This window comes from Lonchura striata, chromosome 3, assembly GCF_050655825.1.
Source record: "Lonchura striata isolate lonStrDom1 chromosome 3, ASM5065582v1, whole genome shotgun sequence".
Classification (NCBI taxonomy): Eukaryota; Metazoa; Chordata; class Aves; order Passeriformes; family Estrildidae; genus Lonchura; species Lonchura striata.
In genome coordinates this window covers 50407-70705 of record NC_140705.1, presented here as the reverse complement: position 1 = coordinate 70705, position 20299 = coordinate 50407, and the positions used below count along the sequence as shown (strand labels likewise).

The following is a 20299-nucleotide window of genomic DNA, read 5'->3' as shown; positions in this document are numbered from 1 at the left end:
CCCGTGACCATTGGACATTCCCCGCAGGCGAGGCAGCCTCCATTGGCATGCGATGTGGATTCTCATCCCCACATGACTGAGAGATAAGTTGAGTGCTCAGGCCCACAGTGGGGGTGAAAGCGGGGTGCTCTCATCCCCAGATGCCTGAGAGATAAGTATAGGGGTCAGGCCCACATTGGGGGTGAAAGTGGGGTGCTGGGAGGGCCTTATGAATGAGCTCTGGGGGCAGGGATGTGCAAGAAGCATCTCCTAAGGCCATCTAAAGGCAAAAAGTGTCTGTTTTGATCACAGTGCTGAGGTGCTCAGGGCAGAGCAGTTGCGGTGTGTGTCCTGTCACTTGTCTCTGGTGCACTGTGTGTTCTTTGGGTCTCTCGGTCCTTTCTTCTCCTCAAAAGCTCTCTCTCCCTGTCCTGTGTCGTGGATGTCTGCATGTATTTTTCCTGGAGCTGTTCTGCCCTGCTGCATAGCCTGTAACAACACAAGTCCTGGGGACTTGAAATTGGCAGTGCAGGGTGTAGTTGGGCTCTAGATTGTATGGGGAGATTGGCTTAATATGTTTAGTCGTGTTAAGTTGTCCTGCAGCCGTTTGACACCAGTCCTAACTTTCTTTCAGATGCTGACAGTTCAAATCTGTGGCCAAGGGCCCCAGTCCTGGGTGAGGGTTTTCCCATGAGCAGGTCAGTCATTTTTTGCATTTGCAGGGGATGCTTGAAGGGTGTCTTTGCCACAGCGGTGTTCTTTGCCTTTATTTTCAGGAGGTCCAGGCAGATAGCAGCAGTCAAGGCCAAGTGTGCCAGGTGAGCAGTGGGCCAAAGCAGTTGTTTGTGCTCAGGTTTCAGGTTTTGGAGCAATTGTATGTATCTGTTCTTGTTTGTGTGTTTAGGGAATCCACCCAGAGTATGCCAAGCCCCTGTCACCAACAGCTGATGGCCTGGATTTCCTGTGCTTGTGGGCTCTCTCGATGTATTTTAGGACTCTGAGATGAAGCCTTGAAATGTTGTATTTCACGATGGCATCCAGGGAGCCTTTGGCAATGGCTGAGGAGTTGCGGTGAGTTGCCGAGGTAGGGAGGGGGAGCCAAGGTCCACTCATGTTTCAGCAATGCCGAGTCACTTTGTCTCTTCTTAACCCAGACAGACCCTGCGATGATGGTGGCAGCCTCCGAGCCTGGCCAAAGTGCGTGGCCTGAGCATTCTTAGGAGAACAGTGAGTAGCAGGATTGCTGGGTTTTGTCCATTGTGCAGCTAAGATCATGCAGTGATGTTTGGTGTTCTCGATTGTAGCTGAGCACGGGACCACAGCCCGGTGACCATTGGACATTCCCCGCAGGCGAGGCAGCCTCCATTGGCACGCGATGTGGATTCTCATCCCCAGATGGCTGAGAGATAAGTATAGGGCTCAGGCCCACATTGGGGGTGAAAGTGGGGTGCTGGGAGGGCCTTATGAATGAGCTTTGGGGGCAGGGATGTGCAAGAAGCATCTCCTAAGGCCATCTAAAGGCAAAAAGTGTCTGTTTTGATTACAGTGCTGAGGTGCACAGGGCAGAGCAGTTCTGGTGTGTGTCCTGTCACTTGTCTCTGGTGCACTGTGTGTTCTTTGGGTCACTCGGTCCTTTCTTCTCCTCAAAAGCTCTCTCTCCCTGTCCTGTGTCGTGGATGTCTGCACGTATTTTTCCTGGAGCCGTTCTGCCCTGCTGCATAGCCTGTAACAACACAAGTCCTGGGGACTTGAAATTGGCAGTGCAGGGTGTAGTTGGGCTCTAGATTGTATGGGGAGATTGGCTTAATATGTTTAGTCGTGTTAAGTTGTCCTGCAGCCGTTTGACACCAGTCCTAACTTTCTTTCAGATGCTGACAGTTCAAATCTGTGGCCAAGGGCCCCAGTCCTGGGTGAGGGTTTTCCCATGAGCAGGTCAGTCATTTTTTGCATTTGCAGGGGATGCTTGAAGGGTGTCTTTGCCACAGCGGTGTTCTTTGCCTTTATTTTCAGGAGGTCCAGGCAGATAGCAGCAGTCAAGGCCAAGTGTGCCAGGTGAGCAGTGGGCCAAAGTAGTTGTTTGTGCTCAGGTTTCAGGTTTTGGCGCAATTGTATGTATCTGTTCTTGTTTGTGTGTTTAGGGAATCCACCCAGAGTATGCCAAGCCCCTGTCACCAACAGCTGATGGCCTGGATTTCCTGTGCTTGTGAGCCCTCTGGATGTATTTTAGGACTCTGAGATGAAGCCTTGAAATTTTGTATTTCACGATGGCATCCAGGGAGCCTTTGGCAATGGCTGAGGAGTTGCGGTGAGTTGCCGAGGTAGGGAGGGGGAGCCAAGGTCCACTCGTGTTTCAGCCATGTCGAATCACTTTGTCTCTTCTTAACCCAGGCAGACCCTGCGATGACGGTGGCAGCCTCCGAGCCTGGCCAAAGTGCGTGGCCCGAGCATTCTTAGGAGAACGGTGAGTAGCAGGATTGCTGGGTTTTGTCCATTGTGCAGCTAAGATCATGCAGTGATGTTTGGTGTTCTCGATTGTAGCTGAGCGAGGGACCACAGCCCCGTGACCATTGGACATTCCCCGCAGGCGAGGCAGCCTCCATTGGCATGCGATGTGGATTCTCATCCCCACATGACTGAGAGATAAGTTGAGTGCTCAGGCCCACAGTGGGGGTGAAAGCGGGGTGCTCTCATCCCCAGATGCCTGAGAGATAACTAAAGGGGTCAGGCCCACATTGGGGGTGAAAGTGGGGTGCTGGGAGGGCCTTATGAATGAGCTCTGGGGGCAGGGATGTGCAAGAAGCATCTCCTAAGGCCATCTAAAGGCAAAAAGTGTCTGTTTTGATCACAGTGCTGAGGTGCTCAGGGCAGAGCAGTTGCGGTGTGTGTCCTGTCACTTGTCTCTGGTGCACTGTGTGTTCTTTGGGTCTCTCGGTCCTTTCTTCTCCTCAAAAGCTCTCTCTCCCTGTCCTGTGTCGTGGATGTCTGCATGTATTTTTCCTGGAGCTGTTCTGCCCTGCTGCATAGCCTGTAACAACACAAGTCCTGGGGACTTGAAATTGGCAGTGCAGGGTGTAGTTGGGCTCTAGATTGTATGGGGAGATTGGCTTAATATGTTTAGTCGTGTTAAGTTGTCCTGCAGCCGTTTGACACCAGTCCTAACTTTCTTTCAGATGCTGACAGTTCAAATCTGTGGCCAAGGGCCCCAGTCCTGGGTGAGGGTTTTCCCATGAGCAGGTCAGTCATTTTTTGCATTTGCAGGGGATGCTTGAATGGTGTCTTTGTCACAGCGGTGTTCTTTGCCTTTATTTTCAGGAGGTCCGGGCAGATAGCAGCAGTCAAGGCCAAGTGTGCCAGGTGAGCAGTGGGCCAAAGCAGTTGTTTGTGCTCAGGTTTCAGGTTTTGGAGCAATTGTATGTATCTGTTCTTGTTTGTGTGTTTAGGGAATCCACCCAGAGTATGCCAAGCCCCTGTCACCAACAGCTGATGGCCTGGATTTCCTGTGCTTGTGAGCCCTCTGGATGTGTTTTAGGACTCTGAGATGAAGCCTTGAAATTTTGTATTTCACGATGGCATCCAGAGAGCCTTTGGCAATGGCTGAGGAGTTGCGGTGAGTTGCCGAGGTAGGGAGGGGGAGCCAAGGTCCACTCGTGTTTCAGCCATGTCGAATCACTTTGTCTCTTCTTAACCCAGACAGACCCTGCGATGATGGTGGCAGCCTCCGAGCCTGGCCAAAGTGCGTGGCCTGAGCATTCTTAGGAGAACAGTGAGTAGCAGGATTGCTGGGTTTTGTCCATTGTGCAGCTAAGATCATGCAGTGATGTTTGGTGTTCTCGATTGTAGCTGAGCGTGGGACCACAGCCTGGTGACCATTGGACTTTCCCCGCAGGCGAGGCAGCCTCCATTGGCACGCGATGTGGATTCTCATCCCCAGATGCCTGAGAGATAAGTTGAGTGCTCAGGCCCACAGTGGGGATGAAAGCGGGGTGCTTTCATCCCCAGATGGCTGAGAGATAACTATAGGGGTCAGGCCCACATTGGGGGTGAAAGTGGGGTGCTGGGAGGGCCTTATGAATGAGCTTTGGGGGCAGGGATGTGCAAGAAGGATCTCCTAAGGCCATCTAAAGGCAAAAAGTGTCTGTTTTGATCACAGTGCTGAGGTGCTCAGGGCAGAGCAGTTGCGGTGTGTGTCCTGTCACTTGTCTCTGGTGCACTGTGTGTTCTTTGGGTCTCTCGGTCCTTTCTTCTCCTCAAAAGCTCTCTCTCCCTGTCCTGTGTCGTGGATGTCTGCACGTATTTTTCCTGGAGCTGTTCTGCCCTGCTGCATAGCCTGTAACAACACAAGTCCTGGGGACTTGAAATTGGCAGTGCAGGGTGTAGTTGGGCTCTAGATTGTATGGGGAGATTGCCAGAACATGTTTGGTGATGCTAAGTTGTTCTCCCCCCTGCCAGTCCCTCTGGGACTCCCCCTTCCTCCCCATATCTCAATTGGGAGATCTGACCCCTGGGACCCTACAAAACTCTCTCTGTACCCCTAAAAAGATCCCCCAGGGACCTACCTTGATCTTTCTGGGACCCTCTGAATGATCCCCAGTAACCCTAAGGGATCCCTGGTACCCCCCAGTGGTCCCCAGGACACCCTGGGATGCCCTTGGGACCCCTCCCCATATGACCATTGAGAGACCCCCTTGAACACTCCATGCCCCCCTCCCGAAATCCATCTGGATTTCCAACCCCCAGAGTGACATCGCTGGGACCCCTGCATCCCTCCCCACCATCCCCAAGAACCTGCAGAGCCTTCCTGTGGTGTCAGTAAGGGCTACAAGCAGTGACAGAACTGCTTCTACTGCGTCCTGTACCTGCTATGGGAGCACTGGGAGGGACACTGGGAAAATCAGGAGGGAAGTGGGAATGTTGGGTGGCACACTGGGAGGGAACTGGGGCAGCTGAGACGACTTGGGGACACCTGGGAGAGATCTCCTGTGGAAAAGGAGACAAAGGGAGCCGAAGTCATCCCAGTGCCATGGGATATTCCAGACGGAGATCCCGGGGCCACCCAGGACCACGGCAAGAGCAGTCAGGCCATGAGCCGGGGGCAGCTTTGGTGTGGAAGGCATCTGGCATCCCATTTGGAATTTCAGGAGGCCCAGTGGTGTCCACAAGGCCGTGAGCACAAACAGTGCTTCTTTTCCCTGGGAAAGAAAACTCACCAGTCCAGGTTCCTGATGTCAGTTTGTAGGGCTCCCTTGGGTCTATCAGGGCAGCACAAGTTATAAGTTGGGGCAGATGAAGTCTCGGAGATCTCCTTTGATGTTTGTACTTGTTGCTGTCAGGGCCCAGCCCAGGGCCACAGGATCTTGTGCGCAAATTCCAGACTTTTTGAATGGGAAAGAAAACTCACAAATCCAGGATCCTGATGTCAGTTTGTAGGTCTCCCTTGGCACTGTAGTGGCAGCACAAATTTGAGGTGGGGACAGCTTTGTTCTGGGAGATATTCTTTGATGTTCCTATTTGTTGCAGTCAGCCTCCCACCCTGGGTCAGGGGGTCCTGTGCGCTAATTCCAGCCTTTTTCCCTGAAAAAGAAAACTCACCAGTCCAAGTTCCTGATGTCAGTTCGTAGGGATGCCTTGCGTCTATCAGGGCAATACAAGTTTGAGGCCGGGACAGCTTTGTTCTGGGATGCATCCTTTGATGTTTGGCGTTTTTGGAGTGAGGTGACAGCTCAGGGCCTGGGGCACCTGGGCACATTTCCCAGCCTTTTCCCTGAAAAGGAAACTCACCAGTCCAGGTTCCTAATGTCAGTTTGTAGGGCTCCCTTGGGACTCTCAGGGCAGCGCAAGTTTGAGGTGGGGGCAGATGAAGTCTCGGAGATATCCTTTGATGTTCTTATGAGTTGCAGTCAGGCGCCTGCCCAAGGCTAGGGGGACCTTTGCTCTAATTCCAGCCTTTTTCCCTGAAAAGGAAACTCACCAGTCCAGGTTCCTGATGTCAGTTTGTAGGTCTCCCTTTGCACTGTACAAGCAGCACAAGTTTCAGGTGGGGATAACTTCGGTTTGGGGTCCATCCTTAGATATAAGGATTTTTTGCGGTCAGGGTCCAGAACAGGGCTGGGGGCCCCTGGGCACATACTTTGGCCATTTTCCCTGGAAAGAAAACTCACCAGGCCAGGTTCCTGATGTCAGTTTGTAGGGAACCATTGGAACTGTCAGGGCAGCGCAAGTTTGAGGCCGGGACAGCTTTGTTCTGGGATGCATCCTTTGATGTTTGGAGTTTTTGGAGTGAGGTGCCAGCTCAAGGCCTAGGGCACCTGGGCACATTTCCCAGCCTTTTCCCTGGAAAGAAAACTCACCAGTCCAGGTTCCTAATGTCAGTTTGTAGGGCTCCCTTGCGACTCTCAGGGCAGCGCAAGTTTGAGGTGGGGACAGCTTTGTTCTGGGATGCATCCTTCGATGTTTTTATTTTTTGCATTCAGGTGCCCACCCAGGGCCGGGGGCCCCTGGGCTCATTTCCCAGACTTTTCCCTGGAAAGAAAACTCACCAGTCCAGGTTCCTGATGTCAGTTTGTAGGGCTCCCTTGGGACTCTCAGGGCAGCGCAAGTTTGAGGTGGGGGCAGACGAAGTCTCGGAGATATGCTTTGATATTCTTAAGAGTTGCAGTCAGGCGCCTGCCCAAGGCCAGGGGGACCTTTGCTCTAATTCCAGCCCTTTTCCCTGAAGAGAACACTCACCAGTCCAGTTCCTGATGTCAGTTTGTAGGGCTCGCTTGGCACTCTCAGGGCGGCACAAGTTACATGTTGGGGCAGATGAAGTCTCGGAGATATCCTTTGATGTTCTTATGTGTTGCAGTCAGGTGCCTGCCCAAGGCCAGGGCGACCTTTGTTCTAATTCCAGCCTTTTTCCCTGGAAAGAAAACTCACCAGTCCAGGTTCCTGATGTCAGTTTGTAGGGCTCCTTTGGGACTCTCAGGGCAGCGCAAGTTTGAGGTGGGGGCAGATGAAGTCTCGGAGATATCCTTTGATGTTCTTATTTTTGCAGTCAGGCGCCCACCCGGGGTCAGGGGACCTGTGCGCCAATTCCAGACTTTTTCCCTGGGAAAGAAAACTCACCAGTCCAAGTTCCTGATGTCAGTTTGTAGGTCTGCCTTGGCACTGTAGTGGCAGCACAAATTTTCTGGTGGGGACAGCTTTGTTCTGGGAGATATTCTTTGATGTTCCTATTTGTTGCAGTCAGCCTCCCACCCGGGGTCAGGGGGTCCTGTGTGCTAATTCCAGCCTTTTTGCCTGGGAAAGAAAACTCACCAGTCCAAGTTCCTGATGTCAGTCTGTAGGGCTCCCTTGGGACTCTCAGGGCAGCGCAAGTTTGAGGTGGGGGCAGATGAAGTCTCGGAGATATCCTTTGATGTTCTTATGAGTTGCAGCCAGGCGCCTGCCCAAGGCCAGGGGGACCTTTGCTCTAATTCCAGCCCTTTTCCCTGAAAAGGAAACTCACCAGTCCAGGTTCCTGATGTCAGTTTGTAGGTCTCCCTTGGGACTCTCAGGGCAGCGCAAGTTTGAGGTGGGGACAGCTTTGTTCTGGGATGCATCCTTCAAAGTTTTGATTTTTTGCATTCAGGTGCCCACCCAGGGCTGGGGGCCCCTGGGCACATTTCCCAGACTTTTCCCTGGAAAGAAAACTCACCAGTCCAGGTTCCTGATGTCAGTTTGTAGGGCTCCCTTGGCACTGTACTGGCAGCACAAGTTAGAGGTGGGGACAGCTTTGTTCTGGGATGCATCCTTTGATGTTTGGAGTTTTTGGAGTGAGGTGCCAGCTCAGGGCCTGGGGCACCTGGGCATATTTCCCAGCCTTTTCCCTGGAAAGAAAACTCACCAGTCCAGGTTCCTGATGTCAGTTTGTAGGTCTCCCTTGGCACTGTACTGGCAGCACAAATTTGAGGTGGGGACAGCTTTGTTCTGGGATGAATCCTTCGATGTTTGTAGTTTCTGCAGTCACGCACTAGCCCAGGGTCAGGGGCCCCTGGGCACGTACTTTGGCAATTTTCCCTGGGAAAGAAAACTCACAAGTCCAGGTTCCTGATGTCAGTTTGTAGGTCTCCCTTGGCACTGTAGTGGCAGCACAAATTTTCTGGTGGGGACAGCTTTGTTCTGGGAGATATTCTTTGATGTTCCTATTTCTTGCAGTCAGCCTCCCACCCGGGGTCAGGGGGTCCTGTGCGCTAATTCCAGCCTTTTTGCCTGGGAAAGAAAACTCACCAGTCCAAGTTCCTGATGTCAGTCTGTAGGGCTCCCTTGGGACTCTCAGGGCAGCGCAAGTTTGAGGTGGGGGCAGATGAAGTCTCGGAGATATCCTTTGATGTTCTTATGAGTTGCAGCCAGGCGCCTGCCCAAGGCCAGGGGGGCCTTTTCTCTAATTCCAGCCCTTTTCCCTGGAAAGGAAACTCACCAGGCCAGGTTCCTGATGTCAGTTTCTAGGGAACCATTGGAACTGTCACGGCAGCACAAGTTCGAGGCGGGGACAGCTTTGTTCTGGGATGCATCCTTCGATGTTTGGAGTTTTTGGAGTGAGGCGCCAGCTCAGGGCCAGGGGCACCTGGGCACATTTCCCAGCCTTTTCCCTGGAAAGAAAACTCGCGAGTCCAGGTTCCTGATGTCAGTTTGTAGGTCTTCCTTGGCACTGTACTGGCAGCACAAGTTTGAGGTGGGGACAGCTTTGTTCTGGGATGCATCCTTCGATGTTTTGATTTTTTGCATTCAGGTGCCCACCCAGGGCCGGGGGCCCCTGGGCACATTTCCCAGCCTTTTCCTTGGAAAGAAAACTCACCAGTCCAGGTTCCTAATGTCACTTTCTAGGGCTCCCTTGGGACCATCAGGGCAGCGCAAATTTGAGGTGGGGGCAGATGAAGTCTCGGAGATATATGTTCTTCTTTTTGTATTCAGGCGCCCACCCTGGGTCAGGGGACCTGTGCACCAATTCCAGCCTTTTTCCCTGGGAACGAAAACTCACCAGTCAAGGATCCTGATGTCAGTTTGTAGGTCTCCCTTTGCACTGTACAAGCAGCACAAGTTTGAGGTGGGGATAACTTCGGTTTGGGGTCCATCCTTAGATATAAGGATTTTTTGCGGTCAGGGTCCAGAACAGGGCTGGGGGCCCCTGGGCACATACTTTGGCCATTTTCCCTGGAAAGAAAACTCAGCAGTCCAGATTCCTGATGTCAGTTTGTAGGGCTCCCTTGGCACTGTACTGGCAGCAAAAGTTAGAGGTGGGGACAGCTTTGTTCTGGGATGCATCCTTTGATGTTTGGAGTTTTTGGAGTGAGGTGCCAGCTCAGGGCCTGGGGCACCTGGGCATATTTCCCAGCCTTTTCCCTGGAAAGAAAACTCACCAGTCGAGGTTCCTGATGTCAGTTTGTAGGTCTCCCTTGGCACTGTACTGGCAGCACAAATTTGAGATGGGGACAGCTTTGTTCTGGGATGAATCCTTCGATGTTTGTAGTTTCTGCAGTCACGCACTAGCTCAGGGTCAGGGGCCCCTGGGCACATACTTTGGCCATTTTCCCTGGGAAAGAAAACTCACCAGTCCAGGTTCCTGATGTCAGTTTGTAGGTCTCCCTTGGCACTGTAGTGGCAGCACAAATTTTCTGGTGGGGACAGCTTTGTTCTGGGAGATATTCTTTGATGTTCCTATTTGTTGCAGTCAGGTGCCCACCCGGGGTCAGGGGGTCCTGTGCGGTAATTCCAGCCTTTTTGCCTGGGAAAGAAAACTCACCAGTCCAAGTTCCTGATTCCAGTTTGTAGGGCTCCTTTGGGACTCTCAGGGCAGCGCAAGTTTGAGGTGGGGGCAGATGAAGTCTCGGAGATATCCTTTGATGTTCTTATGAGTTGCAGCCAGGCGCCTGCCCAAGGCCAGGGGGACCTTTTCTCTAATTCCAGCCCTTTTCCCTGGAAAGGAAACTCACCAGGCCAGGTTCCTGATGTCAGTTTCTAGGGAACCATTGGAACTGTCACGGCAGCACAAGTTCGAGGCGGGGACAGCTTTGTTCTGGGATGCATCCTTCGATGTTTGGAGTTTTTGGAGTGAGGCGCCAGCTCAGGGCCAGGGGCACCTGGGCACATTTCCCAGCCTTTTCCCTGGAAAGAAAACTCACCAGTCCAGGTTCCTAATGTCAGTTTGGAGGGCTCCCTTGGGACTCTCAGGGCAGCGCAAGTTTCATGTTGGGGCAGATGAAGTCTCGGAGATATCCTTTGATGTTCTTATGAGTTGCAGTCAGGCGCCTGCCCAAGGCCAGGGGGACCTTTGCTCTAATTCCAGCCTTTTTCCCTGAAAAGGAAACTCACCAGTCCAGGTTCCTGATGTCAGTTTGTAGGGCTCCCTTGGGACTCTCAGGGCAGCGCATGTTTGAGGTGGGGACAGCTTTGTCTTGGGATGCATCCTTTGATGTTTGGAGGTTTTGGAGTGAGGCGCCAGCTCAGGGCCTGGGGCACCTGGGAATATTTCCAGACTTTTCCCTGGAAAGAAAACTCACCAGTCCAGGTTCCTGATGTCAGTTTGTAGGGCTCCTTTGGGACTCTCAGGGCAGCGCAAGTTTGAGGTGGGGGCAGATGAAGTCTCGGAGATATACTTTGATGTTCTTACTTTTGCAGTCAGGCGCCCACCCGGGGTCAGGGGACCTGTGCGCCAATTCCAGCCTTTTTCCCTGGGAAAGAAAACTCACCAGTCCAGCTTCCTGATGTCAGTTTGTAGGTCTCCCTTGGCACTGTACTGGCAGCACAAGTTTGAGGTGGGGACAGCTTTGTTCTGGGAGATATTCTTTGATGTTCCTATTTGTTGCAGTCAGCCTCCCACCCGGGGTCAGGGGGTCCTGTGTGCTAATTCCAGCCTTTTTGCCTGGGAAAGAAAACTCACCAGTCCAAGTTCCTGATGTCAGTCTGTAGGGCTCCTTTGGGACTCTCAGGGCAGCGCAAGTTTGAGGTGGGGGCAGATGAAGTCTCGGAGATATCCTTTGATGTTCTTATGAGTTGCAGCCAGGCGCCTGCCCAAGGCCAGGGGGACCTTTGCTCTAATTCCAGCCCTTTTCCCTGAAAAGGAAACTCACCAGTCCAGGTTCCTGATGTCAGTTTGTAGGGCTCCCTTGGGACTCTCAGGGCAGCGCAAGTTTGAGGTGGGGACAGCTTTGTTCTGGGATGCATCCTTCGAAGTTTTGATTTTTTGCATTCAGGTGCCCACCCAGGGCCGCGGGCCTCTGGGCACATTTCCCAGACTTTTCCCTGGAAAGAAAACTCACCAGTCGAGGTTCTTGATGTCAGTTTGTAGGTCTCCCTTGGCACTGTACTGGCAGCACAAATTTGAGGTGGGGACAGCTTTGTTCTCGGATGAATCCTTCAATGTTTGTAGTTTCTGCAGTCACGCACTAGCTCAGGGTCAGGGGCCCCTGGGCACATACTTTGGCCATTTTCCCTGGGAAAGAAAACTCACGAGTCCAGGTTCCTGATGTCAGTTTGTAGGTCTCCCTTGGCACTGTAGTGGCAGCACGAATTTTCTGGTGGGGACAGCTTTGTTCTGGGAGATATTCTTTGATGTTCCTATTTGTTGCAGTCAGGTGCCCACCTGGGGTCAGGGGGTCCTGTGCGGTAATTCCAGCCTTTTTGCCTGGGAAAGAAAACTCACCAGTCCAAGTTCCTGATGTCAGTTTGTAGGGCTCCCTTGGGACTCTCAGGGCAGCGCAAGTTTGAGGTGGGGGCAGATGAAGTCTCGGAGATATCCTTTGATGTTCTTATGAGTTGCAGCCAGGCGCCTGCCCAAGGCCAGGGGGACCTTTTCTCTAATTCCAGCCCTTTTCCCTGGAAAGGAAACTCACCAGGCCAGGTTCCTGATGTCAGTTTCTAGGGAACCATTGGAACTGTCACAGCAGCGCAATTTCGAGGCGGGGACAGCTTTGTTCTGGGATGCATCCTTTGATGTTTGGAGTTTTTGGAGTGAGGTGCCAGCTCAGGGCCAGGGGCCCCTGGTCACATTTCCCAGCCTTTTCCCTGAAAAGGAAACTCACCAGTCCAGGTTCCTGATGTCAGTTTGTAGGGCTCCCTTGGGACTCTCAGGGCAGCGCAAGTTTCATGTTGGGGCAGATGAAGTCTCGGAGATATCCTTTGATGTTCTTATGAGTTGCAGTCAGGCGCCTGCCCAAGGCCAGGGGTACCTTTGTTCTAATTCCAGCCTTTTTCCCTAGAAAGGAAACTCACCAGGCCAGGTTCCTGATGTCAGTTTGTAGGGAACCATTGGAACTGTCACGGCAGCGCAAGTTTGAGGCCGGGACAGCTTTGTTCTGGGATGCATCTTTTGATGTTTGGAGTTTTAGGAGTGAGGTGCCAGCTCAGGGCCAGGGGCACCTGGGCACATTTCCCAGCCTTTTCCCTGGAAAGAAAACTCACCAGTCCAGGTTCCTAATGTCAGTTTGTAGGGCTCCCTTGGGACTCTCAGGGCAGCGCAAGTTTGAGGTGGGGACAGCTTTGTTCTGGGATGCAGCCTTCGATGTTTTGATTTTTTGCATTCAGGTGCCCACCCAGGGCCGGGGCCCCCTGGTCTCATTTCCCAGACTTTTCCCTGGAAAGAAAACTCACCAGTCCAGGTTCCTGATGTCAGTTTGTAGGGCTCCTTTGGGACTCTCAGGGCAGCGCAAGTTTGAGGTGGGGGCAGATGAAGTCTCGGAGATATCCTTTGATGTTCTTATGAGTTGCATCCAGGCGCCTGCCCAAGGCCAGGGGGACCTTTGCTCTAATTCCAGCCCTTTTCCCTGAAAAGGAAACTCACCAGTCCAGGTTCCTGATGTCAGTTTGTAGGTCTCCCTTGGGACTCTCAGGGCAGTGCAAGTTTGAGGTGGGGACAGCTTTGTTCTGGGATGCATCCTTCGATGTTTGGAGTTTTTGGAGTGAGGCGCCAGCTCAGGGCCAGGGGCACCTGGGCACATTTCCCACCCTTTTCCCTGGAAAGGAAACTCACCAGTCCAGGTTCCTGATGTCAGTTTGTAGGGCTCCCTTGGGACTCTCAGGGCAGCGCAAGTTTGAGGTGGGGACAGCTGTGTTCTGGGATGCAGCCTTTGATGTTTGGAGTTTTTGGAGTGAGGCGCCAGCTCAGGGCCTGGGGCACCTGGGCACATTTCCCACCCTTTTCCCTGGAAAGGAAACTCACCAGTCCCGGTTCCTAATGTAAGTTTGTAGGGCTCCCTTGGGACTCTCAGGGCAGCGCAAGTTTGAGGTGGGGGCAGATGAAGTCTCGGAGATATCCTTTGATGTTCTTATTTTTGCAGTCAGGCGCCCACCCGGGGTCAGGGCACCTGTGCGCCAATTCCAGACTTTTTCCCTGGGAAAGAAAGCTCACCAGTCCAGGTTCCTGATGTCAGTTTGTAGGTCTGCCTTGGCACTGTAGTGGCAGCACAAATTTTCTGGTGGGGACAGCTTTGTTCTGGGAGATATTCTTTGATGTTCCTATTTGTTGCAGTCAGGTGCCCACCCGGGGTCAGGGGGTCCTGTGCGCTAATTCCAGCCTTTTTGCCTGGGAAAGAAAACTCACCAGTCCAAGTTCCTGATGTCAGTCTGTAGGGCTCCCTTGGGACTCTCAGGGCAGCGCAAGTTTGAGGTGGGGGCAGATGAAGTCTTGGAGATATCCTTTGATGTTCTTATGAGTTGCAGCCAGGCGCCTGCCCAAGGCCAGGGGGACCTTTGCTCTAATTCCAGCCCTTTTCCCTGAAAAGGAAACTCACCAGTCCAGGTTCCTGATGTCAGTTTGTAGGTCTCCCTTGGGACTCTCAGGGCAGTGCAAGTTTGAGGTGGGGACAGCTTTGTTCTGGGATGCATCCTTCGAAGTTTTGATTTTTTGCATTCAGGTGCCCACCCAGGGCCGGGGGCTCCTGGGCACATTTCCCAGACTTTTCCCTGGAAAGAAAACTCAGCAGTCCAGGTTCCTGATGTCAGTTTGTAGGTCTCCCTTGGCACTGTTTGGGCAGCACAAGTTAGAGGTGGGGACAGCTTTGTTCTGGGATGCATCCTTCGATGTTTGGAGTTTTTGGAGTGAGGCGCCAGCTCAGGGCCAGGGGCACCTGGGCACATTTCCCAGCCTTTTCCCTGGAAAGAAAACTCACCAGTCCAGGTTCCTAATGTCAGTTTGTAGGGCTCCCTTGGGACTCTCAGGGCAGCGCAAGTTTGAGGTGGGGGCAGATGAAGTCTCGGAGATATCCTTTGATGTTCTTATGAGTTGCAGTCAGGCGCCTGCCCAAGGCCAGGGGGACCTTTGCTCTAATTCCAGCCTTTTTCCCTGAAAAGGAAACTCACCAGTCCAGGTTCCTGATGTCAGTTTGTAGGGCTCCCTTGGGACTCTCAGGGCAGCGCAAGTTTGAGGTGGGGACAGCTGTGTTCTGGGATGCAGCCTTTGATGTTTGGAGTTTTTGGAGTGAGGCGCCAGCTCAGGGCCTGGGGCACCTGGGCACATTTCCCAGCCTTTTCCCTGGAAAGAAAACTCACCAGTCCAGGTTCCTGATGTCAGTTTGTAGGGCTCCTTTGGGACTCTCAGGGCAGCGCAAGTTTGAGGTGGGGGCAGATGAAGTCTCGGAGATATCCTTTGATGTTCTTATGAGTTGCAGTCAGGTGCCTGCCCAAGGCCAGGGGGACCTTTGTTCTAGTTCCAGCCTTTTTCCCTGGAAAGGAAACTCACCAGGCCAGGTTCCTGATGTCAGTTTGTAGGGAACCATTGGAACTGTCAGGGCAGCGCAAGTTTGAGGCCGGGACAGCTTTGTTCTGGGATGCATCCATTGATGTTTGGAGTTTTTGGAGTGAGGTGCCAGCTCAGGGCCTGGGGCACCTGGGCACATTTCCCAGCCTTTTCCCTGGAAAGAAAACTCACCAGTCCAGGTTCCTAATGTCAGTTTGTAGGGCTCCCTTGGGACTCTCAGGGCAGCGCAAGTTTGAGGTGGGGGCAGATGAAGTCTCGGAGATATCCTTTGATGTTCTTACTTTTGCAGTCAGGCGCCCACCCGGGGTCAGGGGACCTGAGCGCCAATTCCAGACTTTTTCCCTGGGAAAGAAAGCTCACCAGTCCAGGTTCCTGATGTCAGTTTGTAGGTCTGCCTTGGCACTGTAGTGGCAGCACGAATTTTCTGGTGGGGACAGCTTTGGTCTGGGAGATATTCTTTGATGTTCCTATTTCTTGCAGTCAGCCTCCCACCCGGGGTCAGGGGGTCCTGTGCGCTAATTACAGCCTTTTTGCCTGGGAAAGAAAACTCACCAGTCCAAGTTCCTGATGTCAGTCTGTAGGGCTCCCTTGGGACTCTCAGGGCAGCGCAAGTTTGAGGTGGGGGCAGATGAAGTCTCGGAGATATCCTTTGATGTTCTTATGAGTTGCAGCCAGGCGCCTGCCCAAGGCCAGGGGGACCTTTGCTCTAATTCCAGCCTTTTTCCCTGAAAAGGAAACTCACCAGTCCAGGTTCCTGATGTCAGTTTGTAGGGCTCCCTTGGGACTCTCAGGGCAGCGCAAGTTTGAGGTGGGGACACCTTTTTTCTGGGATGCATCCTTTGGAGTTTTGATTTTTTGCATTCAGGTGCCCACCCAGGGCCGGGGGCCCCTGGGCACATTTCCCAGACTTTTCCCTGGAAAGAAAACTCACCAGTCGAGGTTCCTGATGTCAGTTTGTAGGTCTCCCTTGGCACTGTACTGGCAGCACAAATTTGAGGTGGGGACAGCTTTGTTCTCGGATGAATCCTTCAATGTTTGTAGTTTCTGCAGTCACGCACTAGCTCAGGGTCAGGGGCCCCTGGGCACATACTTTGGCCATTTTCCCTGGAAAGAAAACTCAGCAGTCCAGGTTCCTGATGTCAGTTTGTGGGGCTCCCTTGGCACTGTACTGGCAGCACAAGTTAGAGGTGGGGACAGCTTTGTTCTGGGATGCATCCTTTGATGTTTGGAGTTTTTGGAGTGAGGTGCCAGCTCAGGGCCTGGGGCACCTGGGCATATTTCCCAGCCTTTTCCCTGGAAAGAAAACTCCCCAGTCGAGGTTCCTGATGTCAGTTTGTAGGTCTCCCTTGGCACTGTACTGGCAGCACAAATTTGAGGTGGGGACAGCTTTGTTCTGGGATGAATCCTTCGATGTTTGTAGTTTCTGCAGTCACGCACTAGCTCAGGGTCAGGGGCCCCTGGGCACATACTTTGGCCATTTTCCCTGGAAAGAAAACTCAGCAGTCCAGATTCCTGATGTCAGTTTGTAGGGCTCCCTTGGTACTGTACTGGCAGCACAAGTTAGAGGTGGGGACAGCTTTGTTCTGGGATGCATCCTTTGATGTTTGGAGTTTTTGGAGTGAGGTGCCAGCTCAGGGCCTGGGGCACCTGGGCATATTTCCCAGCCTTTTCCCTGGAAAGAAAACTCACCAGTCGAGGTTCCTGATGTCAGTTTGTAGGGCTCCCTTGGCACTGTACTGGCAGCACAAATTTGAGGTGGGGACAGCTTTGTTCTGGGATGAATCCTTCGATGTTTGTAGTTTCTGCAGTCACGCACTAGCTCAGGGTCAGGGGCCCCTGGGCACATACTTTGGTCATTTTCCCTGGGAAAGAAAGCTCACCAGTCCAGGTTCCTGATGTCAGTTTGTAGGTCTGCCTTGGCACTGTAGTGGCAGCACAAATTTTCTGGTGGGGACAGCTTTGTTCTGGGAGATATTCTTTGATGTTCCTATTTGTTGCAGTCAGGTGCCCACCCGGGGTCAGGGGGTCCTGTGCGGTAATTCCAGCCTTTTTGCCTGGGAAAGAAAACTCACCAGTCCAAGTTCCTGATGTCAGTCTGTAGGGCTCCCTTGGGACTCTCAGGGCAGCGCAAGTTTGAGGTGGGGGCAGATGAAGTCTCGGAGATATCCTTTGATGTTCTTATGAGTTGCAGCCAGGCGCCTGCCCAAGGCCAGGGGGACCTTTTCTCTAATTCCAGCCTTTTTCCCTGGAAAGGAAACTCACCAGGCCAGGTTCCTGATGTCAGTTTCTAGGGAACCATTGGAACTGTCACGGCAGCACAAGTTCGAGGCGGGGACAGCTTTGTTCTGGGATGCATCCTTCGATGTTTGGAGTTTTTGGAGTGAGGTGCCAGCTCAGGGCCAGGGGCACCTGGGCACATTTCCCAGACTTTTCCCTGGAAAGAAAACTCACCAGTCCAGGTTCCTAATGTCAGTTTGTAGGGCTCCTTTGGGACTCTCAGGGCAGCGCAAGTTTGAGGTGGGGGCAGATGAAGTCTCGGAGATATCCTTTGATGTTCTTATGAGTTGCAGCCAGGCGCCTGCCCAAGGCCAGGGGGACCTTTTCTCTAATTCCAGCCTTTTTCCCTGGAAAGAAAACTCACCAGTCCAGGTTCCTGATGTCAGTTTGTAGGGCTCCCTTGGGACTCTCAGGGCAGCGCAAGTTTGAGGTGGGGGCAGATGAAGTCTCGGAGATATCCTTTGATGTTCTTATGAGTTGCAGTCAGGCGCCTGCCCAAGGCCAGGGGGACCTTTGCTCTAATTCCAGCCTTTTTCCCTGAAAAGGAAACTCACCAGTCCAGGTTCCTGATGTCAGTTTGTAGGGCTCCCTTGGGACTCTCAGGGCAGCGCAAGTTTTAGGTGGGGACAGCTGTGTTCTGGGATGCAGCCTTTGATGTTTGGAGTTTTTGGAGTGAGGCGCCAGCTCAGGGCCTGGGGCACCTGGGCACATTTCCCAGACTTTTCCCTGGAAAGAAAACTCACCAGTCCAGGTTCCTGATGTCAGTTTGTAGGGCTCCTTTGGGACTCTCAGGGCAGCGCAAGTTTGAGGTGGGGGCAGATGAAGTCTCGGAGATATCCTTTGATGTTCTTATGAGTTGCAGTCAGGTGCCTGCCCAAGGCCAGGGGGACCTTTGTTCTAGTTCCAGCCTTTTTCCCTGGAAAGGAAACTCACCAGGCCAGGTTCCTGATGTCAGTTTGTAGGGAACCATTGGAACTGTCAGGGCAGCGCAAGTTTGAGGCCGGGACAGCTTTGTTCTGGGATGCATCCATTGATGTTTGGAGTTTTTGGAGTGAGGTGCCAGCTCAGGGCCTGGGGCACCTGGGCACATTTCCCAGCCTTTTCCCTGGAAAGAAAACTCACCAGTCCAGGTTCCTAATGTCAGTTTGTAGGGCTCCCTTGGGACTCTCAGGGCAGCGCAAGTTTGAGGTGGGGGCAGATGAAGTCTCGGAGATATCCTTTGATGTTCTTACTTTTGCAGTCAGGCGCCCACCCGGGGTCAGGGGACCTGAGCGCCAATTCCAGACTTTTTCCCTGGGAAAGAAAGCTCACCAGTCCAGGTTCCTGATGTCAGTTTGTAGGTCTGCCTTGGCACTGTAGTGGCAGCACGAATTTTCTGGTGGGGACAGCTTTGGTCTGGGAGATATTCTTTGATGTTCCTATTTCTTGCAGTCAGCCTCCCACCCGGGGTCAGGGGGTCCTGTGCGCTAATTCCAGCCTTTTTGCCTGGGAAAGAAAACTCACCAGTCCAAGTTCCTGATGTCAGTCTGTAGGGCTCCCTTGGGACTCTCAGGGCAGCGCAAGTTTGAGGTGGGGGCAGATGAAGTCTCGGAGATATCCTTTGATGTTCTTATGAGTTGCAGCCAGGCGCCTGCCCAAGGCCAGGGGGACCTTTGCTCTAATTCCAGCCTTTTTCCCTGAAAAGGAAACTCACCAGTCCAGGTTCCTGATGTCAGTTTGTAGGGCTCCCTTGGGACTCTCAGGGCAGCGCAAGTTTGAGGTGGGGACACCTTTTTTCTGGGATGCATCCTTTGGAGTTTTGATTTTTTGCATTCAGGTGCCCACCCAGGGCCGGGGGCCCCTGGGCACATTTCCCAGACTTTTCCCTGGAAAGAAAACTCACCAGTCGAGGTTCCTGATGTCAGTTTGTAGGTCTCCCTTGGCACTGTACTGGCAGCACAAATTTGAGGTGGGGACAGCTTTGTTCTCGGATGAATCCTTCAATGTTTGTAGTTTCTGCAGTCACGCACTAGCTCAGGGTCAGGGGCCCCTGGGCACATACTTTGGCCATTTTCCCTGGAAAGAAAACTCAGCAGTCCAGGTTCCTGATGTCAGTTTGTGGGGCTCCCTTGGCACTGTACTGGCAGCACAAGTTAGAGGTGGGGACAGCTTTGTTCTGGGATGCATCCTTTGATGTTTGGAGTTTTTGGAGTGAGGTGCCAGCTCAGGGCCTGGGGCACCTGGGCATATTTCCCAGTCTTTTCCCTGGAAAGAAAACTCCCCAGTCGAGGTTCCTGATGTCAGTTTGTAGGTCTCCCTTGGCACTGTACTGGCAGCACAAATTTGAGGTGGGGACAGCTTTGTTCTGGGATGAATCCTTCGATGTTTGTAGTTTCTGCAGTCACGCACTAGCTCAGGGTCAGGGGCCCCTGGGCACATACTTTGGCCATTTTCCCTGGAAAGAAAACTCAGCAGTCCAGATTCCTGATGTCAGTTTGTAGGGCTCCCTTGGTACTGTACTGGCAGCACAAGTTAGAGGTGGGGACAGCTTTGTTCTGGGATGCATCCTTTGATGTTTGGAGTTTTTGGAGTGAGGTGCCAGCTCAGGGCCTGGGGCACCTGGGCATATTTCCCAGCCTTTTCCCTGGAAAGAAAACTCACCAGTCGAGGTTCCTGATGTCAGTTTGTAGGTCTCCCTTGGCACTGTACTGGCAGCACAAATTTGAGGTGGGGACAGCTTTGTTCTGGGATGAATCCTTCGATGTTTGTAGTTTCTGCAGTCACGCACTAGCTCAGGGTCAGGGGCCCCTGGGCACATACTTTGGCCATTTTCCCTGGGAAAGAAAACTCACCAGTCCAGGTTCCTGATGTAAGTTTGTAGGTCTCCCTTGGCACTGTAGTGGCAGCACAAATTTTCTGGTGGGGACAGCTTTGTTCTGGGAGATATTCTTTGATGTTCCTATTTGTTGCAGTCAGGTGCCCACCCGGGGTCAGGGGGTCCTGTGCGCTAATTCCAGCCTTTTTGCCTGGGAAAGAAAACTCACCAGTCCAAGTTCCTGATTTCAGTTTGTAGGGCTCCCTTGGGACTCTCAGGGCAGCGCAAGTTTGAGGTGGGGGCAGATGAAGTCTCGGAGATATCCTTTGATGTTCTTATGAGTTGCAGCCAGGCGCCTGCCCAAGGCCAGGGGGACCTTTTCTCTAATTCCAGCCCTTTTCCCTGGAAAGGAAACTCACCAGGCCAGGTTCCTGATGTCAGTTTCTAGGGAACCATTGGAACTGTCACGGCAGCACAAGTTCGAGGCGGGGACAGCTTTGTTCTGGGATGCATCCTTCGATGTTTGGAGTTTTTGGAGT

General features: G+C 52.8%; 2 long non-coding RNA genes across 10 annotated transcripts in view; both read left to right on the top strand.

Moving 5' to 3' along the window:
- Window positions 1-20299, top strand: part of LOC146767745 (uncharacterized) — a 97617-nt gene that overhangs the window by 38093 nt on the left and 39225 nt on the right. The gene's annotated exons all lie outside the window — the stretch shown is intronic.
- Window positions 1590-2948, top strand: LOC146767746 (uncharacterized). Its single transcript, XR_014954540.1, has 3 exons — window positions 1590-2031; window positions 2118-2284; window positions 2368-2948. It is a non-coding gene; the product is annotated as an uncharacterized LOC146767746 (long non-coding RNA).